The sequence below is a fragment of the Eubalaena glacialis genome, chromosome 7 (genome assembly GCF_028564815.1).
Source record: "Eubalaena glacialis isolate mEubGla1 chromosome 7, mEubGla1.1.hap2.+ XY, whole genome shotgun sequence".
Lineage (NCBI taxonomy): Eukaryota > Metazoa > Chordata > Mammalia > Artiodactyla > Balaenidae > Eubalaena > Eubalaena glacialis.
In genome coordinates, this window is record NC_083722.1 from 102,409,041 (window position 1) to 102,428,488 (window position 19,448).

Sequence of the window (19,448 nt, forward strand, 5' to 3'; positions counted from 1 at the left end):
TGACCTCTCTCACAACTTCTCAACACTGCCATTACAAAGCAAAAACAGCCATAGACAATGTATAAATGATGGGTGTGGTATATTCCAATAGAATTTTTCCAACAGAAAAATAGGCTACAAGCCCATTTTGTAGTTTGCTGACCCATTTTCTAGAAGAGAGAGCAAGTAAAGAGAAAAATAGTTTAATAAGAGCTTCAGTGTTAAAGACAAATTCAAAATAATACAGAGAGACTGTAATTACCAAAGGAGGATGCTGACATTGTAACTTAGTTAAAAAGCAAAATAAAACAGCACAAACCTCATAAAAAAGGTGTCATCTCCTTATAGCCAAGACCCAAACATCAAACAATCAAGCCTCCCCTGACAGCAAAACTCAAACTCCAAATCTAGTTGTGAATTAGCTGTGACATTCAGCTTCTCACTGTTTGTAGCTATCAATTTATAGTCCTTATTCCCCAATGGAATGTGAGTTTACGGTAGGGGTGGCAGGCGGATATGTCATTTACTTATTTGCTTATGGGGTCCTATACTTAGTGTGATAATCACATAGTACTTGCTATAAATATACATCTATGAACACATGATGGGGAAGAAATGAATTTAAATCAACATCCATAGTGCAGAGTAGTAATCACCTGTTAAGAGAGATATACACAGTGCATTAATGTTTTACTGAAGTGAAAATCACAAGATCATGCCTAAACAAAAGAATCAGTAAGAGTTCCATAGGGGGAAAATATTTAAGTTATGTCTTGAAGGATGGATGTATTGAAAAAATAAAATATTTTTTTTCTATCAATTAAAATGATACATGTTTACATCAGAAGAAGATTCCTCAATCCTGTCTTCCTCATCCGAGATTGTTTCTATCCCTTTATTGACTTCTCTCACTGTACTTCCCTTCTCTCACTCCGCTTGAGGAGGAGGAAATAATAGTTAGATATAACTACCTGTATTAGCGGACAGGGTCCTACTGTACAAGGCAAAATCAAGTACTCATATTTTCCCATCCAGGCAGTAGAATAACAACCTACATATTCAAACCTACATGCCTATCAGACATTGATTTTGATTCCTATATTTTTGGCCATTCAGGAAGTTGTAATATTTCCAGATATCAAGATAGGAAATATGAGGAAGAAACAGAAGCTATTTACTACTTGTACTAAATTGGGTAATCCCAATCCAGCTTTTTATGATGCCTACATGTGACTTGTGCTTTAGTATCAATATAACTAACAATAAAGTAGTATCTTGTTTCTCACTTAGTTACCATTCTTCAGGTGGAAATCTTCCCTGGAAACTACCCCCCATGATCTGTCATGATACAATACTGAAGGGACCCGATACTAATCAACGGGAATTAACTTGGAAGTGAAACCTATTTTCCACACCTGCTCTGTGGCCATTCTGTCTGGAAGCATGTATGCTCATTATCTTTATGCAGGCTTATTGGATATGTGTTTATCTCACCCAATTGTGCGGTTTCTACTAGGACTACTTTGAAGCTGTAGGGGTCACCATGGAGTATCATTCAACAACCCTGTGGGAAGACTCAGTAGGAAATGGAACAGTAAGAAAATAGTTGGGAATCACAGAAGCAAAAGTCAAAGTAAAACCTACTCTAAATTGACTAGAAGTTCCTTGAAAAATCATTGGTTGTATGCATGAGAATATCTGTGGAATAGATAAGTGATCACATCTTTCCTAGCAGCAGATAAAGCTATATAAAGCACAGTCTTAGAAACCCATCAAAGAGCTTTGGTTTCTTTTTCTTTTTTTTTTTTTTTATCTCCTGGTGACTAGAAAAGTAAATATATCAGCGAAGATGTAAGAAGTACTGAGGAATGAGTCACTTATTTTGGGATAAAACAACTGTGATTTTCATGAGATCTGGGGGAAAACATCAGCTTGCTACAACCTTAAATCCAAATATTCTTGAATTTCCAGTAGTCTTAGTATTAGGCTACTAGATGTTTTGTGATATTATATAAGAGTTACTGAAGATCAGTGTTACTTCTCTCCTGATTCTGGCCCATAAATGGCTTACACATAGTTTGATCAGTTGATCAAACTGTGGTCCATAAATTCCCTGTACCAGCATCATCACCTGAGGTATTTGTTAAAAATGCTAATACCTATTTATCATTCTAGACCTCCCAAATAAACTCTCAAGGTGGGGTGCAATGCATAAGAATCCAAACATTTTAACAAGCATAAGAGATGGGTTTAAAACCTAGTAACACTGGCAACAACTGTTTAGGCCTGTGCTTAAACTTTTACAAAGTGGGGGTGTGGGGCGGAGGTGGTGATGGTGGGATGAATTGGGACACTGGGATTGACATATATACACTAATATGTATAAAATGGATGACTAATAAGAACCTGCTGTAAAACAAAATAAATAAAATTAAATTAAAAAAACACTTTTAGTCAGTTTCACTGCACCATCTATTCTTGAAAAATCATTGAAATACAGGTTAATGTATTAAGCTTGAGCTAATAAGGTATTTTAACTAATTGGAATCTAAAGAATATCAGTACATGTTTTCTTCTTGCTCCTATTGTATCCCCTTTAAGACTAATTTCTTTGGGTGCAATTTTTGCAGGTCTTCAAAAGCAACAAGAGTGAAGAGGAGTAAAATAAACATCTATTAAAAATAAAAAATGTTAAGGAAATTAAAGCTTTTCTTTTCTCTGCCCAAAATAGTCATTTATTGTTATAAAATCTAAGTTTTTGTTTCATTAAATGTAAAATAGTTCTCTTGTATAGCATGCTTGTTTTAATGTCAAATAATAGCCAATTTGAAGCTTCATGCAAGTGGGGTGGGAATGTACAGCACAATCTGCAGGAAGATGACAATTTAAAAAATTTAAATGTCTCACATGGAGGCATCCGTTGATAACAGTGTAGTGATATCATTGCTTATTGTGATGTCCTTATAAATATGTTGCAGTGAATACTTCTACAAATCTTAAAGCTCCCACTAGACCCTGCCTTGGCAGAATAAAATAAGAATTTACAACGTCTGATATAAACACAGGTAGATTCTGATGACACATTTCTGAATACGACTGTCAAAGAATCAAACAAGGGTGTGGAAAGTGACTTTATGGCAGTACTTATAAAGGCAAATTAAAGTGGGGGGGGGAGGGACAATTTTCTGAATAATTTAGTCAAGTGAGAGAAATATATAGTTTGGGTTCTGTATTATTTACTTGGCTTTCTATATTGATCTAATTCATCATGGTTATTGCTCAATTCCACTTTTCCTATGTAGCTGTAGGCTGCGGTATATCCCTTCTAGTATGATTCTAGTAGATTCACAGTTAGTGGTCTAAATGGGTATTCCTGACCTCAGTTGTATGCAGTGATAATTATGGTAGTAGTAAACATTTATTGAATGTTTATGTGCCAATCACAGCTCTCATTACTTTACTGCTCATTCATCCTTTATAACAGTTCTATAAGGTATATGTTAACATTTCCATTTTAGAGATGAAAGGAAGTAAGGCCTAGATTGCTTAAATAAATAACTTACACATCTAGCAAGTAGAAGACCCAAGACTCAAAATAGCTCATCTAATTATAAAGACTTGCTTTTATCAACTCTATTATGCTGAGAGCTTTGAAAAACAGGTTTGATTCAAAGGCAACCTGGATGTTGCTTTTGGTTCCCATTGTATAGCTTGATTAATAGCAACTAGAATGTAAGAGAAAAGGATTGGGATGAAATACAAAGCACTGGGTGTGGGATCTAGTTTCCTGAGAGACCTCAGAGGAGGACACTTTGTAAGTATGTGAGGAATGAACTTTGCTCAATGGAAAATGGGAGGTGGAAGGGACCAGGCAGATTAATTTCCCCTCCTTTCTCTTAACCATGGATGAAAATGCGATCTTCTTTGGAGTCCTGAAGAAGCTGCATGGGCAAGCAAACATATTTGACTGTTCTGTTGGTCTCTAGGCAGCCTGTAGTGAGGTGGTCCCTAGCATGGAAACACACCATGTCACATCATTTTCTTTTCTTACTGAGGTTCTTTTTTTAATCTCACCCTCACTGTCCTGGTTTTACAGCTCACAAATGAAATGGCAGTACCTGAATGGGGCCATTTAGTAGGTTGCCTCAGAGAATGCTTCTTAGAGGTCCTGGGTTAAAATGATGGTCAATATATACATAGACATTGCATGTGCCAGGCTCCATTATCAATGCTTCAGATACTTTAGCTCATTTAATCCTGGCAACTACTCAGTGAAATATTATTACCATCACCATTTTATAGTTAAGGAAATTAAGATAAAGAAAGGTGAAGTCCTTCTATGGGATCCTGCTTTAAAAAAAAATGTGCTGTACATGTTTGTTGCACATGAATACATAAATGAATAAATAAATGTAAACTTGCTCAAGAGAATGAAATAATTCGGAAAATTTCCACTTCTAAAATTCACTGGGTGCTGCCACCTATATTATTCCGCTATTTGTTGGAAAAATAATTCCAGCCATGCATCTAGCAAAATGCATTGCACAGGATAGGTACTCAACATTTATTTGTTAAAGTAATATATTCAGTATTTCCTAGTACAGGTTTTTTTTGGACAACATATAAAAATATTTCTTTAAATATGCACAGACATTAAAGAGATTGAATAGCCATGCTGCGGTATGGTTCAAGGAGCTCAGATTATGAGGAAAGATAATGGTGGGGAAACTAACTTGGGAAATACCTTGCCACACCTTTGTTTTATCTGAAATAGAGCTGAGATGCTGGAATTTGAAATTCCTTAGGGTTTCAAGACCAATGATAAATAAATGATAAAGATATGCCCATGAAAATCAGTGTGGTATCCAGAAAAATGAACAGCCGAGAAACAAACATCTCTTTTGTGCTCTATGGATTTTCCTTGACATGAATTGATTTTTGTTAATTGCCTTTGTTTCTTATTCAATATGTCTGCTCATGGTGCAGTGGCTTCTGTTCAAGTATCGATGAGAACTTCAAGAGACTTGAGAAAGGTTAAAGATTTGATGAGGACTAGAAACAAATGACTGGGGAATTAAAATGATACAACATTGTGGATTATTAACCCAAAGACCTGGGTCTTCTAATATGGTTGGTGTCTCAGATTTCCTTAGGTATTTCTGCATTTTTCCTTCTTTTGCTAGCTATTGCATATTTTTGAAGTAGCAAACTGGTTTATAAATAAATTGATTTTGTGTAAAGAATGGAATACCAGAGTTTGGAGTAAAATTTCGATTAAGCTCCATTTATTTTGCTATACTATAGACTGTTTCTTGAAAATTCTTTACACCCTCATAGCCAAGTTTTAAAATCCCCCTATTTTTCATTGCACTATAATCAAAGATTGACAATCACTTCTACACTTATGTGTATGGGAAGCTATGAGTGTTTTCATTGCACCTTTGGGGAACTGTCACATACATCCATTGTTAGGTGCCAAATGAATCTTATAGTTGTAAAACAAGAATATGAATGTTGATGGGGATGACCTATAAGTCATTCCATTCTTGGAATGTTCGAGAAATGACTTTCCTACTGATAGTGTTGATAGTGGTTGTAATGCCTTCAACTGGCTCCTGCAGTCTGGTCCCAGGGACTGATATGAGGCTTATCTGTGTGACTGTATTATCCCATTGCTCTGGTGACTGATTTGGGAATTGGCAAACATCCAAAATTACAACAGTCATAATCGTTTCTGCCATTATTCTTATCAAGCTAGCAGTAAAGGAAGCAGAATATTCTTATAACCATCTATCCATCCTTGAACTTAATAATCGGTTGTTAAAAATCTAGATTTCCCATTTGTTCAGGCAATTTATCTTATTTATGTTCTTCTAGGTATTTGTTTATTTTATTCAAGTTTCAAAGTGGTTGGCATATGTGGTTCAAAATATTTTCTTATCGTTTTGTAATGTCTGCAGGATCTGTAGTTGTGCCTCCTTTTTCAGTACTAATAGCATTTCATTACACCTCCCTACTCTCTTTCCTCTTGATCAATTTTGCCACAGATATTTGTTAATTTTATTTATCTTTGTAAAGAACCAAATTTTGGCTTTGTTGAGAATTTTATCACCTTATATATCATTAATTTCTCCCCTTATTTTTGTCACTTTTTAATTTTTACTTTCATTGGGTTTATCCAGTAGTTTGTTTTATAACATGTGAATGGGTATTTAAGACATTTATATTTAGGCCTTTTTATTTTCTACAGTACTTAAAGCTAAAGATTTATCTCTAAGCACAGCTTTAGCTGCATGACATCATTTTCCTATGCCATTACCATGCAGTGAAATTTTTTTCTAACTTCCATTATGATTTCTAATTTAGCTCATTAATTACCTAGAAGATTGCATCTTAATTTCCAAAACTATGCAGTTTTCCAACCTTTCTTTTTATTAATGATTATATTATGGTTAGAGAAATTATAATTACGTTTTTTGAACTTTGTTAATATTTGGTTTATGTTGCCACATAAGGCCACTTATGTGTGTGTGAGTGCATGTGTGATATGTTAATAATTTAAGTGTGTTTTAAAAGAATATATATACTCTATTAGTTTAGTTTGGTGTCCAGTATTTATATATCCATAAAACAAGGGTTTTAATTGATTGTACCAATCTTCTGTATCTTGTTTTAATTTTCTTTCTTCTGTTTTTTTTTTTTCTTTATTCTTTTTGGCTTGCTTATTCTATCAGTTGTTAATAGAAATGTGAAAAAGTTTTCCACTATGATGGTGAATTTATCTAGTTTATTTTTTAACTTTTTATTTTAAAATAATTATAAATTCACAGGAAGTAGCAAAAATAATACACAGAGACCCTGCCTATACTTGACCCAGTTTCCCTCAATGGTTAAATTTTCACTATAGTATGCTATCAAAACCTGGAAATTGACTTTGGTGCACTGTGTGCACAAAGACCTATGGTGCATAATCACATGTGTAGATTCCTGTAACATTGATTCCACTGCAATCAAGATACAAGACTATTATCACAACCTAACTCTCTGCCTTAAGAAACTAGAAAAAGAGCAAACTGAGACGAAAGTTAGAATAATGAAGGAAAAACTAACGAATCTTTAGCCTAACCAAAAAAAAAAAAAAAAAGAGAGGACCCAAATCAACAAAATTATATATAAAAAAGGAGACATTACAACTAATACAGAAATACAAAGGGTCATAAGAGACTGCTATGAACATCTATATGCCAACAAACTGCATAACTAGAAGAAATGGAAAAAAAAAACCTAAGACACATGCACCCTACCAAGACTGAATCAGGAAGAAATACAAAACCAAAAAGAGACCAATTACTAGTAAGAAGATGGAATCAGTAATCAGACATCTCCCAAGAAAAAAAAGTCCAGGACCAGATAGCTTCAGTGACGAATTTACTTAACATTTAAAGAACATTAATGCCATTCCTTTTAAAACTTCCAAAAAATTGAAGAGGCAGGAGCACTCCCAAGCTCATTTAATTAGGCCAACATTACCCCAATACCAAAGCCAGAAAAGGACACTAACAGAATTACAGGCCAACATCCCTGATCAATATAGATGCACAAATTCTCAATAAAATACTAGCAAACTGAATTCAGCAGCACAATAAAAGGATCATTCACCATGATCTCCAGAATGCAAAACTGGTTCAACAAATGCAAATCAATAAATATGATATATCACATTATTAGAATTAAAGAAAAAATCATATGATTATCTCAATATATTCAGAAAAAGCATTTGACAAAATTCCACATCTCTTTTTTTTTTTTTTTAAACATCTTTATTGAAGTATAATTGCTTTACAATGGTGTGCTAGCTTCTGCTTTACAACAAAGTGAATCAGTTACACATATCCATATGTTGCCATATCTCTTCCCTCTTGCATCTCCCTCCCTCCCACCCTCCCTATCCCACTCCTCTAGGTGGTCACAAAGCACCGAGCTGATCTCCCTGTGCTATGCGGCTGCTTCCCACTAGTTATCTATTTTACATTTGGTAGTGTATATATGTCCATGACACTCTCTCACCCTGTCACATCTCACCCCTCCCCCTCCCCATATCCTCAAGTCCATTCTCTAGTAGGTCTGTGTCTTTATTCCCATCTTGCCACTAGGTTCTTCATGACCTCTTTTTTTTTTTTTTTCCCTTAGATTCCATATATATGTGTTAGCATACTGTATTTGTTTTTCTCTTTCTGACTTACTTCACTCTGTATGACAGACTCTAACTCCATCCACCTCATTACAAACACCTCCATTTCATTTCTTTTTATGGCTGAGTAATATTCCATTGTATATATGTGCCACATCTTCTTTATCCATTCATCCGATGATGGACACCTAGGTTGCTTCCATGTCCTGGCTATTGTAAACAGAGCTGCAATGAATATTTTGGTACATGACTCTTTCTGAATTATGGTTTTCTCAGGGTATATGCCCAGTAGTGGGATTGCTGGGTCATATGGTAGTTCTATTTTTAGTTTTTTAAGGAACCTCCATACTGTTCTCCATAGTGGCTGTATCAATTTACATTCCCACCAACAGTGCAAGAGTGTTCCCTTTTCTCCACACCCCCTCCAGCATTTATTGTTTCTAGATTTTTTGATGATGGCCATTCTGACCGGTGTGAGATGATACCTCATTGTAGTTTTGATTTGCATTTCTCTAATGATTAATGATGTTGAGCATTCTTTCATGTGTCTGTTGGCAATCTGTATCTCTTCTTTGGAGAAACGTCTATTTAGGTCTTCTGCCCATTTTTGGATTGGGTTGTTTGTTTTTTTGTTATTGAGCTGCATGAGCTGCTTGTAAATCTTGGAGATTAATCCTTTGTCCGTTGCTTCATTTGCAAATATTTTCTCCCATTCTGAGGGTTGTCTTTTGGTCTTGTTTATGGTTTCCTTTGCTGTGCAAAAGCTTTTAAGTTTCATTAGGTCCCATTTGTTTATTTGTGTTTTTATTTCCATTTCTCTAGGATCTGGGTCAAAAAGGATCTTGCTGTGACTTATGTCATACAGTGTTCTGCCTATGTTTTCCTCTAAGAGTTTGATAGTGTCTGGCCTTACACTTAGGTCTTTAATCCATTTTGAGTTTATTTTTGTGTATGGTGTTAGGGAGTGTTCTAATTTCATACTTTTACATGTACCTGTCCAATTTTCCCAGCACCACTTATTGAAGAGGCTGTCTTTTCTCCACTGTATATGCTTGCCTCCTTTATCAAAGATAAGGTGACCATATGTGCGTGGGCTTATCTCTGGGCTTTCTATCCTGTTCCATTGATCTATATTTCTGTTTTTGTGCCAGTACCAAACTGTCTTGATTAGTGTAGCTTTGTAATATAGTCTGAAGTCAGGGAGCCTGATTCCTCCAGCTCCATTTTTCGTTCTCAAGATTGCTTTGGCTATTCGGGGTCTTTTGTGTTTCCATACAAATTGTGAAATTTTTTGTTCTAGTTCTGTGAAAAATGCCAGTGGTAGTTTGATAGGGATTGCATTGAATCTGTAGATTGCTTTGGGTAGCAGAGTCATTTTCACAATGTTGATTCTTCCAATCCAAGAACATGGTATATCTCTCCATCTATTTGTATCATCTTTAATTTCTTTCATCAGTGTCCTATAATTTTCTGCATACAGGTCTTTTGTCTCATTAGGTAGGTTTATTCCTAGGTATTTTATTCTTTTTGTTGCAATGGTAAACGGGAGTGTTTTCTTAATTTCACTTTCAGATTTTTCATCATTAGTATACAGGAATGCAAGAGATTTCTGTGCATTAATTTTGTATCCTGCTACTTTACCAAATTCATTGATTAGCTCTAGTAGTTTTCTGGTAGCATCTTTTGGATTCTCTATGTATAGTATCATGTCATCTGCAAACAGTGACAGCTTTACTTCTTCTTTTCCGATTTGGATTCCTTTTATTTCTTTTTCGTCTCTGATTGCTGTGGCTAACACTTCCAAAACTATGTTGAATAATAGTGGTGAGAGTGGGCAACCTTGTCTTGTTCCTGATCTTAGTGGAAATGGTTTCAGTTTTTCACCATTGAGGACAATGTTGGCTGTGGGTTTGTCATATACGGCCTTTATTATGTTGAGGAAAGTTCCCTCTATGCCTACTTTCTGCAGGACTTTTATCATAAATGGGTGTTGAATTTTGTCGAAAGCTTTCTCTGCATCTATTGAGATGATCATATGGTTTTTCTCCTTCAATTTGTTAATATGATGTATCACGTTGATTGATTTGCGTATATTGAAGAATCCTTGCATTCCTGGAATAAACCCCACTTGATCATGGTGTATGATCCTTTTAATGTGCTGTTGGATTCTGTTTGCTAGTATTTTGTTGAGGATTTTTGCATCTATGTTCATCAGTGATATTGGCCTGTAGTTTTCTTTCTTTGTGACATCTTTGCCTGGTTTTGGTATCAGGGTGATGGTGGCCTCGTAGAATGAGTTGGGGAGTGTTCCTCCCTCTGCAATATTTTGGAAGAGTTTGAGAAAGATAGGTGTTAGCCCTTCTCTAAATGTTTGATAGAATTCGCCTGTGAAGCCATCTGGTCCTGGGCTTTTGTGTGTTGGAAGATTTTTAATCACAGTTTCAATTTCAGTGCTTGTGATTGGTCTGTTCATATTTTCTATTTCCTCCTGGTTCAGTCTCGGCAGGTTGTGCATTTCTAAGAATCTGTCCATTTCTTCCAGGTTGTCCATTTTATTAGCATAGAGTTGCTTGTAGTAATCTCTTATGATCGTTTGTATTTCTGCAGTGTCAGTGGTTACTTCTCCTTTTTCATTTCTAATTCTATTAATTTGAGTCTTCTCCTTTTTTCTCTTGATGAGTCTGGCTAATGGTTTATCAATTTTGTTTATCTTCTCAAAGAACCAGCTTTTAGTTTCATTGATTTTTGCTATTGTTTCCTTCATTTCTTTTTCATTTATTTCTGATCTGATCTTTATGATTTCTTTCCTTCTGCTAGCTTTGGGGTTTTTTTGTTCTTCTTTCTCTAATTGCTTCAGGTGCAAGGTTAGGTTGTTTATTCGAGATGTTTCCTGTTTCTTGAGGTAGGCTTGTATTGCTATAAACTTCCCTCTTAGCACTGCTTTTGCTGCGTCCCATAGGTTTTGGGTCGTTGTGTCTCCATTGTCATTTGTTTCTAGGTATTTTTTGATTTCCCCTTTGATTTCTTCAGTGATCACTTCGTTATTAAGTAGTGTATTGTGTAGCCTCCATGTGTTTGTATTTTTTACAGATCTTTTCCTGTAATTGATATCTAGTCTCATAGCGTTGTGGTCGGAAAAGATACTTGATACGATTTCAATTTTTTAAAATTTACCAAGGCTTGATTTGTGACCCAAGATATGATCTATCCTGGAGAATGTTCCATGAGCACTTGAGAAAAATGTGTATTCTGTTGTTTTTGGGTGGAATGTCCTATAAATATCAATTAAGTCCATCTTGTTTAATGTATCATTTAAAGCTTGTGTTTCCTTATTTATTTTCATTTTGGATGATCTGTCCATTGGTGAAAGTGGGGTGTTAAAGTCCCCTACTATGATTGTGTTACTGTCGATTTCCCCTTTTATGGCTGTTAGTATTTGCCTTATGTATTGAGGTGCTCCTATGTTGGGTGCATAAATATTTACAATTGTTATACCTTCCTCTTGGATCGATCCCTTGATCATTATATAGTGTCCGTCTTTGTCTCTTGTAATTGTCTTTATTTTAAAGTCTATTTTGTCTGATATGAGAATTGCTACTCCAGCTTTCTTTTGATTTCCATTTGCATGGAATATCTTTTTCCATCCCCTCACTTTCAGTCTGTATGTGTCTCTAGGTCTGAAGTGGGTCTCTTGTATACAGCATATATATGGGTCTTGTTTTTGTATCCATTCAGCCAGTCTGTGTCTTTTGGTGGGAGCATTTAATCCATTTACATTTAAGGTAATTATCGATATGTATGTTCCTATTCCCATTTTCTTAAATGTTTTGGGTTTGTTATTGTAGGTGTTTTCCTTCTCTTGTGTTTCTTGCCTAGAGAAGTTCCTTTAGCATTTGTTGTAAAGCTGGTTTGGTAGTGCTGAACTCTCTAAGCTTTTGCTTGTCTGTAAAGGTTTTAATTTCTCCATCAAATCTGAATGAGATCCTTGCTGGGTAGAGTAATCTTGGTTGTAGGTTTTTCTCCTTCATCACTTTAAGTATATCCTGCCACTCCCTTCTGGCTTGCAGCGTTTCTGCTGAAAGATCAGCTGTTAACCTTATGGGGATGCCCTTGTGTGTTATTTGTTGTTTTCCCCTTGCTGCTTTTAATATGTTTTCTTTATATTTAATTTTTGATAGTTTGATTAATATGTGTCTTGGTGTGTTTCTCCTTGGATTTATCCTGTATGGGACTCTCTGTGCTTCCAGGACTTGGTTAACTATTTCCTTTCCCATATTAGGGAAGTTTTCAACTATAATCTCTTCAAATATTTTCTCAGTCCCTTTCTTTTTCTCTTCTTCTTCTGGGACCCCTATAATTCGAATGTTGGTGCGTTTAATGTTGTCCCAGAGGTCTCTGAGACTGTCCTCAGTTCTTTTCATTCTTTTTTCTTTATTCTGGTCTGCAGTAGTTATTTCCACCATTTTATCTTCCAGGACACTTATCCGTTCTTCTGCCTCAGTTATTCTGCTATTGATCCCATCTAGAGTATTTTTAATTTCATTTATTGTGCTTGTCATCGTTGAGACGCTAAGGCTGCTGCTGCCGCCACCAAAAAGCCTGTGGGCGAGCACAGGTCATTTTCCACACCGCCCCTCCCGGGAGCCTGTGCAGCCCGCCATGGCCAGGCTCCCGTAATCTGGGGACAACTTCCCCAGGAGAGCACACGGCACGCCTCAGGCTGCTGCAACGTCACGCCGGCTTCTGCCGCCGCAGGCTCGCCCCGCCTCCTCCGTACCACTCCCTCCCCCCGGCCTGACTGAGCCAGAGCCCCCGAATCAGCTGCTCCTTTAACCCCGTTCTGTCTGGGCGGGGAACAGACGCCCTCAGGCGACCTACATGCAGAGGCGGGTCCAAATCCAAAGCTGAACCCCGGGAGCTGTACGAACAAAGAAGAGAAAGGGAAATCTCTCCCAGCAGCCTCAGAAGCAGCGGATTAAAGCTCCACAAACAACTTGATGTGCCTGCATCTGTTGAATACCTGAATAGACAACGAATCATCCCAAATTTAGGAGGTGGACTTTGGGAGCAGGATATATTAACTTTTCCCCTTTTCCTTTTTTTGTGAGTGTATATGTGTATGCTTCTGGGTGAGATTTTGTTTGTATAGCTTTGCTCTCACCGTTAGTCCTAGGGTTAGGTCCATCCGTTTTTTTTTTTTTTTTTTTTGGCTTAAAAAAATTTTTTTTCCCCTAATAAATGTTTTCTTAATAATTTTTTCCTTATTTTCTATTTTTAAAAAAATTAAAAAAAATTTTTAATAAGTTTTTTCATATTTTTATTAAAAAAAATTTTTTTTCTTAATAAATTTTTTCTTAATAATTTTTTTCTTATTTTTAGAATAAAAAATTAATAAATCTATTTTTAAAAATTAAAAAAATTTTTCTCTTAATAAATTTATTCTTAATAATTTTTTTTCTTATTTTTTATTATAATTGCTTTATTTTATTTTATTTTATCCTCTTTCTTTCCATTTTTTCTCCCTTTTATTCTGAGCCGTGTGGATGAAAGGCTCTTGGTGCTCCAGCCAGGCATCAGGGCTGTGCCTCTGAGGTGGGAGAGCCAACTTCAGGACACTGGTCCACAAGAGACCTCCCAGCTCCACGTAATACCAAACGGCGAAAATCTCTCAGAGATCTCCATCTCAACATCAAGACCCAGCTTCACTCAACGACCAACAAGCTACAGTGCTGGACACCCTATGCCAAACAACTAGCAAGACAGGAACACAGGCCCATCCATTAACAGAGAGGCTGCCTAAAATCATAATAAGGCCACAGACACCCCAAAACACACCACCAGACGTGGATGAGCCCACCAGAAAGACAAGATCCAGCCTCATCCACCAGAACACAGGCACTGGTTCCCTCCACCAGGAAACCTACACAACCCACTGAACCAACCTTAGCCACTGGGGACAGATACCAAAAACAACGGGAACTACGAACCTGTAGCCTGTGAAAAGGAGACCCCAAACACAGTAAGATAAGCAAAATGAGAAGACAGAAAAACACACAGCAGATGAAGGAGCAGGGTCAAAACACACCAGACCTAACAAATGAAGAGGAAATAGGTAGTCTACCTGAAAAAGAATTCAGAATAATGATAGTAAGGATGATCCAAAATCTTGGAAATAGAATAGACAAAATGCAAGAAACATTTAACAAGGACGTAGAAGAAATAAAGAGGAACCAAGCAACGATGAAAAGCACAATAAATGAAATTAAAAATACTCTAGATGGGATCAATAGCAGAATAACTGAGGCAGAAGAACGGATAAGTGACCTGGAAGATAAAATGGTGGAAATAACTAATGCAGAGCAGAATAAAGAAAAAAGAATGAAAAGAACTGAGGACAGTCTCAGAGACCTCTGGGACAACATTAAACGCACCAACATTCGAATTATAGGGGTCCCAGAAGAAGAAGAGAAAAAAAAAGGGACTGAGAAAATATTTGAAGAGATTATAGTTGAAAACTTCCCTAATACGGGAAAAGAAATAGTTAATCAAGTCCTGGAAGCACAGAGAGTCCCATACAGGATAAATCCAAGGAGAAACACACCAAGACACATATTAATTAAACTATCCAAAATTAAATATAAAGAAAACATATTAAAAGCAGCAAGGGAAAAACAACAAATAACACACAAGGGCATCCCCATAAGGTTAACAGCTGATCTTTCAGCAGAAACTCTGCAAGCCAGAAGGGAGTGGCAGGATATACTTAAAGTGATGAAGGAGAAAAACCTACAACCAAGATTACTCTACCCAGCAAGGATCTCATTCAGATTTGATGGAGAAATTAAAACCTTTACAGACAAGCAAAAGCTTAGAGAGTTCAGCACTACCAAACCAGCTTTACAACAAATACTAAAGGAACTTCTCTAGGCAAGAAACACAAGAGAAGGAAAACACCTACAATAACAAACCCAAAACATTTAAGAAAATGGGAATAGGAACATACATATCGATAATTACCTTAAATGTAAATGGATTAAATGCTCCCACCAAAAGACACAGACTGGCTGAATGGATACAGAAACAAGACCCATATATATGTTGTCTACAAGAGACCCACTTCAGACCTAGAGACACATACAGACTGAAAGTGAGGGGATGGAAAAAGATATTCCATGCAAATGGAAATCAAAAGAAAGCTGGAGTAGCAATTCTCATATCAGACAAAATAGACTTTAAAATAAAGACTATTACAAAAGACAAAGAAGGACACTACATAATGATCAAGGGATCGATCCAAGAGGAAGGTATAACAATTGTAAATATTTATGCACCCAACATAGGAGCACCTCAATACATAAGGCAAATACTAACAGCCATAAAAGGGGAAATCGACAGTAACACAATCATAGTAGGGGACTTTAACACCCCACTTTCACCAATGGACAGATCATCCAAAATGAAAATAAATAAGGAAATACAAGCTTTAAATGATACATTAAATAAGATGGACTTAATTGATATTTATAGGACATTCCACCCAAAAACAACAGAATACACATTTTTCTCAAGTGCTCATGGAACATTCTCCAGGATAGATCATATCTTGGGTCACAAATCAAGCCTTGGTAAATTTTAAAAAATTGAAATCGTATCAAGTATCTTTTCCGACCACAACGCTATGAGACTAGATATCAATTACAGGAAAAGATCTGTAAAAAATACAAACACGTGGAGGCTACACAATACACTACTTAATAACGAAGTGATCACTGAAGAAATCAAAGGGGAAATCAAAAAATACCTAGAAACAAATGACAATGGAGACACGACGATCCAAAACCTATGGGATGCAGCAAAAGCAGTTCTAAGAGGGAAGTTTATAGCAATACAAGCCTACATCAAGAAACAGGAAACATCTCGAATAAACAACCTAACCTTGCACCTAAAACAATTAGAGAAAGAAGAACAAAAAAACCCCAAAGCTAGCAGAAGGAAAGAAATCATAAAGATCAGATCAGAAATAAATGAAAAAGAAATGAAGGAAACAATAGCAAAAATCAATAAAACTAAAAGATGGTTCTTTGAGAAGATAAACAAAATTGATAAACCATTAGCCAGACTCATCAAGAGAAAAAGGGAGAAGACTCAAATTAATAGAATTAGAAATGAAAAAGGAGAAGTAACCACTGACACTGCAGAAATACAAACGATCATGAGAGATTACTACAAGCAACTCTATGCCAATAAAATGGACAACCTGGAAGAAATGGACAGATTCTTAGAAATGCACAACCTGCCAAGACTGAACCAGGAAGAAATAGAAAATATGAACAGACCAATCACAAGCACTGAAATTGAGACTGTGATTAAAAATCTTCCAACACACAAAAGCCCAGGACCAGATGGCTTCACAGGCGAATTCTATCAAACATTTAGAGAAGAGCTAACACCTATCCTTCTCAAACTCTTCCAAAATATTGCAGAGGGAGGAACACTCCCCAACTCATTCTACGAGGCCACCATCACCCTGATACCAAAACCAGAAAAAGATGTCACAAAGAAAGAAAACTACAGGCCAATATCACTGATGAACATAGATGCAAAAATCCTCAACAAAATACTAGCAAACAGAATCCAACAGCACATTAAAAGGATTATACACCATGATCAAGTGGGGTTTATTCCAGGAATGCAAGGATTCTTCAATATACGCAAATCAATCAACGTGATACATCATATTAACAAATTGAAGGAGAAAAACCATATGATCATCTCAATAGATGCAGAGAAAGCTTTCGACAAAATTCAACACCCATTTATGATAAAAGTCCTGCAGAAAGTAGGCATAGAGGGAACTTTCCTCAACATAATAAAGGCTGTATATGACAAACCCACAGCCAACATTGTCCTCAATGGTGAAAAACTGAAACCATTTCCACTAAGATCAGGAACAAGACAAGGTTGCCCACTCTCACCACTATTATTCAACATAGTTTTGGAAGTGTTAGCCACAGCAATCAGAGAAGAAAAAGAAATAAAAGGAATCCAAATCGGAAAAGAAGAAGTAAAGCTGTCACTGTTTGCAGATGACATGATACTATACACAGAGAATCCAAAAGATGTTACCAGAAAACTACTAGAGCTAATCAATGAAGTTGGTAAAGTAGCAGGATACAAAATTAATGCACAGAAATCTCTTGCATTCCTGTATACTAATGATGAAAAATCTGAAAGTGAAATTAAGAAAACACTCCCGTTTACCATTGCAACAAAAAGAATTAAATATCTAGGAATAAACCTACCTAGGGAGATAAAAGACCTGTATGCAGAAAATTATAGGACACTGATGAAAGAAATTAAAGATGATACAAATAGATGGAGAGATATACCATGTTCTTGGATTGGAAGAATCAACATTGTGAAAATGACTCTGCTACCCAAAGCAATCTACAGATTCAATGCAATCCCTATCAAACTACCACTGGCATTTTTCACAGAACTAGAACAAAAAATTTCACAATTTGTATGGAAACACAAAAGACCCCGAATAGCCAAAGCAATCTTGAGAACGAAAAATGGAGCTGGAGGAATCAGGCTCCCTGACTTCAGACTATATTACAAAGCTACAGTAATTAAGACAGTTTGGTACTGGCACAAAAACAGAAATATAGATCAATGGAACAGGATAGAAAGCCCAGAGATAAGCCCACGCATATATGGTCACCTTATCTTTGATAAAGGAGGCAAGCATATACAGTGGAGAAAAGACAGCCTCTTCAATAAGTGGTGCTGGGAAAATTGGACAGGTACATGTAAAAGTATGAAATTAGAACACTCCCTGACACCATACACAAAAATAAACTCAAAATGGATTAAAGACCTAAGTGTAAGGCCAGACACTATCAAACTCTTAGAGGAAAACATAGGCAGAACACTCTATGACATAAATCACAGCAAGATCCTTTTTGACCCAGGTCCTAGAGAAATGGAAATAAAAACACAAATAAACAAATGGGACCTAATGAAACTTAAAAGTTTTTGCACAGCAAAGGAAACCATAAACAAGACCAAAAGACAACCCTCAGAATGGGAGAAAATATTTGCAAATGAAGCAACTGACAAAGGATTAATCTCCAAGATTTACAAGCAGCTCATGCAGCTCAATAACAAAAAAACAAACAACCCAATCCAAAAATGGGCAGAAGACCTAAATAGACATTTCTCCAAAGAAGAGATACAGATTGCCAACAGACACATGAAAGAATGCTCAACATCATTAATCATTAGAGAAATGCAAATCAAAACTACAATGAGGTATCATCTCACACCGGTCAGAATGGCCATCATCAAAAAATCTAGAAACAATAAATGCTGGAGGGGGTGTGGAGAAAAGGGAACCCTCTTGCACTGTTGGTGGGAATGTAAATTGATACAGCCACTATGGAGAACAGTATGGAGGTTCCTTAAAAAACTACAAATAGAACTACCATACGACCCAGCAATCCCACTACTGGGCATATACCCTGAGAAAACCATAATTCAGAAAGAGTCATGTACCAAAATATTCATTGCAGCTCTGTTTACGATAGCCAGGACATGGAAGCAACCTAGGTGTCCATCATCGGATGAATGGATAAAGAAGATGTGGCACATATATACAATGGAATATTACTCAGCCATAAAAAGAAATGAAATGGAGGTATTTGTAATGAGGTGGATGGAGTTAGAGTCTGTCATACAGAGTGAAGTAAGTCAGAAAGAGAAAAAGAAATACAGTATGGTAACACATATATATGGAATCTAAGGGAAAAAAAAAAAAGGTCATGAAGAACCTAGTGGCAAGATGGGAATAAAGACACAGACCTACTAGAGAATGGACTTGAGGATATGGGGAGGGGGAGGGGTGAGATGTGACAGGGTGAGAGAGTGTCATGGACATATATACACTACCAAATGTAAAATAGATAGCTAGTGGGAAGCAGCCGCATAGCACAGGGAGATCAGCTCGGTGCTTTGTGACCACCTAGAGGGGTGGGATAGGGAGAGTGGGAGGGAGGGAGATGCAAGAGGGAAGAGATATGGGAACATATGTATATGTATAACTGATTCACTTTGTTATAAAGCAGAAGCTAACACACCATTGTAAAGCAATTATACTTCAATAAAGATGTTTAAAAAAAAAAAAAAAAAAAAAGGTAAAATGTTGAAAGCTTTTCCTCTAAAACCAAAAACAACCCAAGGGTGCCCACTCTCACAACTCCTATTTATCATAGTACTG